A 4,509-nucleotide genomic window follows, 5' to 3' on the forward strand; every position below is an offset into this window, starting at 1 on the left:
CCTTAGTGGTAAGAAATCTGGAGAGGTCACATGATTTAGGTCTCTTCCAACTCGAAAATACCACTTGACATTATGTCAAAAATGTTACACTGGTAAAAAGCCAGTATTATCATATTATCATGATAGAATTCAGAAAAGAAATTTCTTAAAGAACCACTGCTGGCGTCCATGCATTTGCTGCACTGCCCTCTAAGGCATAAACCTCAGACATCACGGGATCATATTTTAGTCCTCATTAGAAATTCATGCCATGGTAAATAGGTCCTGGGCTTTAGAGCCTCTCAGCCAGGATGAGAGGTTTGACCACTGAGTGGCCTTGACCACAGACAAACCACAGAATCCAAGTCTTTTTAACGTCTAAAATGAGGACAATCATACTTAGCTCAGTAAAGTCACTGGAAGCATGCAGAAGAAGGGAGAAAACATTAGTATCCTTGTCTTCTTTTGCCACAATTCATGGACTGTGGTAGACTTGCTCAACTGTTTAATATTGACTTAACACCAAGAAAGTAGGAAGCATAAGTGTTAGTTTCTTTTAGTAAAGTGAAACTTCAGAATCTTTCACTTTTCCTGTTTATTTGCTGTGCAAATCATCACAACAAAGAATTAACTTACAAACTGCCCTAAATTAGAGTTGCTTAAACATTTTAAATTAACCCAAACCATAAACAAAGACATTTTTAACATGGAACACTGGTGACAGACAACAGAAACCAACTTGGGCTGATTTCAGAAAAAGGGAGTTTATTGGAAGCAGGTTGGTCTGCTTCTAGAATCAACTGTAAGTTCGAGTAGAAGTTCTAAAAGTGTGGTCTGGGGTCTCTAAGACCCTTTCAGGGAAACTATAAAGTCAAAACTAATTCTATCATAATAGTAAGATGTCATTTGACTTTTTCACTGATGGTACAAAAGCAATGATGATGAAAACTGATGGTGCCTTAGCACAAATCAAGACAAACCCTACTCATAGTAACTGTAGTCTTCACAACTATGCATAACAGGAAAATAAAAAAGATCCAGTTTCACTTTATAGTGTTTTTAGTAGAGCCATGAAATTATTAAATCTTGACCCTTGAGAACAGAACATTTTACTACTATTAGAGGTGATGAACGAGAAGTAGGCATAAGTCATTTCTATGGCACTTTGAACTGTCTTGAGAAAAAGCACATGTACAGTTCTCAGAGTCTCACACTGAACTAGCCACTTTTTTCATGGGATACTATTTCTAATCAAAAGAGTGCCTGACAAACTTCAGACCTCGTCTTTGGCAGGCACTTTCTCAAAAAGGAACAAGAATGAGCCTGTCACTTCAAGGATAGCAACTGACAGTATTGTAGTCAATGATAAAATCTGAACCTTCAAGCTAAAATCTGAATTTGAAGAAAACTTGTCAATTAGGATGCTTTCTGCTGTGAGCTGGACTGCTTCTCAGGACTTCAAGACTTTTCTGATGAGCTCGGTGGTGATACTAAAAAGTATGGGGGGTTTTGATATTATATGATGAAATAAGTCAAAATTTGGAAGATCTGTGTAAATCAGCAAAACAATTTTTCCACATGGCCAAAGCACAATGTTACATAATTGCGCTTGGGTAAGAATATTCATTCAAAGTGCAAGACAGACTAATGGATTTTGATGAGACAGAGTACAGTGGTTCATTGATACAGTTCCAGATTTTACACTGCAACTAATCTTTAACAAATTACTATTTGCAAGTTTTGCTATTTAAAGAAATATATCCATACCATCAAAAGGCTACTAAAATGCTTCTCCCTTTTCCAGCTGCATATCTGGGTGAGGCTGGATTTTCTTCATGTTTTTCAACCAAAACTACCAATTGCAGCAGATTGAATGCAAAAGCAGATATGGAGGGTAGGGTATAGCTCAGTGGTAGAGTGCATGCCTAGCTAGCATGCATGAGGTCCTGGGTTCAATCCCCAGTACCTCCATTAAAATAAATAAATAAATAAACCTAATTACCTCCTCCCACAAAAAAATAAATAAATAAATATTTTTTAAAGCAGATATGAGAATCCAGCTATTTTTAGACATTAAGAGGTTTACCCAAAAGTGTTAAAACAATGCCACTCTTCTAATTTTTTGAGAAAATACAGTTATTTTCATAACAATGTGTCAAGGTTAACATGTTATTATATTTGTGACTTTGTTTCTAATTGAATTAATAGATATTTTAAAGGTTTTTCCATTTTAAATTTCTAAGGCATAAAATATTAGCTATGGCCTCGTCATTGATGCGTTTATCAGGTTGAGAAAACATCCTTCTATTCATAATTTGCTGAGATATTTCATCAAAAATGTATACTTTACCTTGTCAATGCTTTCCTTGCCTCTATTGAAATAAATAATATTCTTAGTCTATTAATGTTATGAAACACAGTAGTTTTTGAATGATAATCTATTCTTGCATCCTTGATATAATCCTCATATGCCAACACAAGAGAAGTAATTTAATCCCAGCACACCATTTATTAGCTGTGTCACCTTGCTTAAATCTCTTATGCCTGTTTCCTCATCAATAAAATAAAGATATTAAGAGACTCTATCTCATCTATTTACAATAGGCAAAACATGGAAGCAACCTAAGTGTCCATCAACTGATGAATGGATAAAGAAGATGTGATATATATATGTATTAATCAGCCATAAAAAAGAGTGAAATATTGTAATAATGTCATTTGCAGCAACATAGATAGACCTAGAGATTATCATACTAAATGAAGTAAGTCAGCCAGAGAAAGACAAATATCATGTGCTATCACTTATATATGGAATATAAAACGTGATACAAATGAACTTATCACAGACTCACAGACATAGAAAACAAACTTATGGTTACCAAAGGGGAAGTTGGGGAGGGATAAACAAGGAGTTTGAGATCAGCAGATACAAACTATTACACACAGAATAGATAAACAACAAGGTCCTAACTGTACAACACAGAGAATTATCTTCAATATCCTATAATAAACCATAATGTAGAGAATATGGAAAAAAAAAAAAATATATATATATATATATATATATATATATATATATATATATATGTATAACTGAATCACTATGCTGTACACCAGAAACTAACATAACATTGTTAATCAACTATAAAATAAAAGTAAAAAACTGGGGAAAAAAAAAAGAGGAAGAACCTACTTCATGAGAGTATGTCCAGGACTAAATGAGTTAATACTTGTAACATGCTTAACACAGCATCTAAGAGATGTTACTTGCTCAGCAACTGTTAATTATTAAGGTATCAAGCAATGAAGGAACACTGAAATAGGAGAAAATATTTAACTGTAAACTGTTTTTCCAACCTTTAAAGCTCACCAATAACCAAGGGAGAGAGTTTCCAACATCCCGCTTGGGATGCCTCCAGGGACAGTAGCTGAGAAACAAAACAGGTTGCCTGAGTGAACTGTGTCTAGACCGCTTTGAATCCGGAGCAGGAACAACCACTGGACAGCTCTCACCTGTTGGCTGGTTTTACAAACGTCAGCCCCAAGGAAATTGGTCTCAGGCAAGTAACCTAACCATTCAGAAGATAAACATTCTCCATTCTCTGGGACTAACTGCTGGCTTAAAATGGAAAGACACCCAAGAAAAAAAAAGATTAGAAGGAAATATACCAACATGGTAACAGCCGCTGTCCCTAAGTGCGCTGTCATGGGGCATTTGTATTTCCTTCTTTTCCCTACCAGAATTTTCTAGCCTCTACAATGAGCACGTATTAATTTGGGCATCTTTTTAACATGTAGTATATATGTTAATCTGAACGATGTTGTTGCCTAAAACGGATAATGACATGAATCACCTTCTCTTTTATTTTTCAGTTTTCTTTTTTGGATGGAAGTACTGGGGATTGAACCCAGGGCCTCGTGCATGCTAAGCACACTCTCTGCCACTGAGCTACACCCTCCCCTCACAAATCACCTTCTTTTGAATATAACTTTTGGGGGAAAGGTTTACAAAGAGGACCAGAGATCAGACTTCAGAGTGCATATAAGGAAAATGTGAAAGGCAGACTTGAAAACCTCAGAGCAGGCCACCTCCCCTCCTGTTCCACCTCACACCCCAAAACACTCTTCAGTAGAAATAATTTTTAAGGACAGACTTAATGGGGGTAAAGAAGTTCCAGATAATAACGACCACTATTCTTTGCATTTTACACGCGTCATTGCTCTTAACCTTCCAACCCCATTTTACAGATGAGGAAACTGAGGCTCACCACCATTTCTCAGTTTACAGACTTGAGAGGGACCATGTGCTTCAGCAGTGGGAGAGAGGTCTGTCCTGGGGGGCGGGGGGTCTCTATAGGCCTTGGGAAGCTATTTCTAGTCCAATTTGGAGAAGCAGGTGACCGCCCATCTTCCTGAGGGGCACTTGTGGCAAAGAAGTGGAGGCAACTCAGCCAGAAACCTGGAGGGGGAGGCAACCCACAGTGTCTGCGTCAGTTTTTCATTTAACTCTGTTACGTCAGCAGAGCTCAC

This window comes from Camelus ferus, chromosome 27, assembly GCF_009834535.1.
Source record: "Camelus ferus isolate YT-003-E chromosome 27, BCGSAC_Cfer_1.0, whole genome shotgun sequence".
NCBI lineage: Eukaryota > Metazoa > Chordata > Mammalia > Artiodactyla > Camelidae > Camelus > Camelus ferus.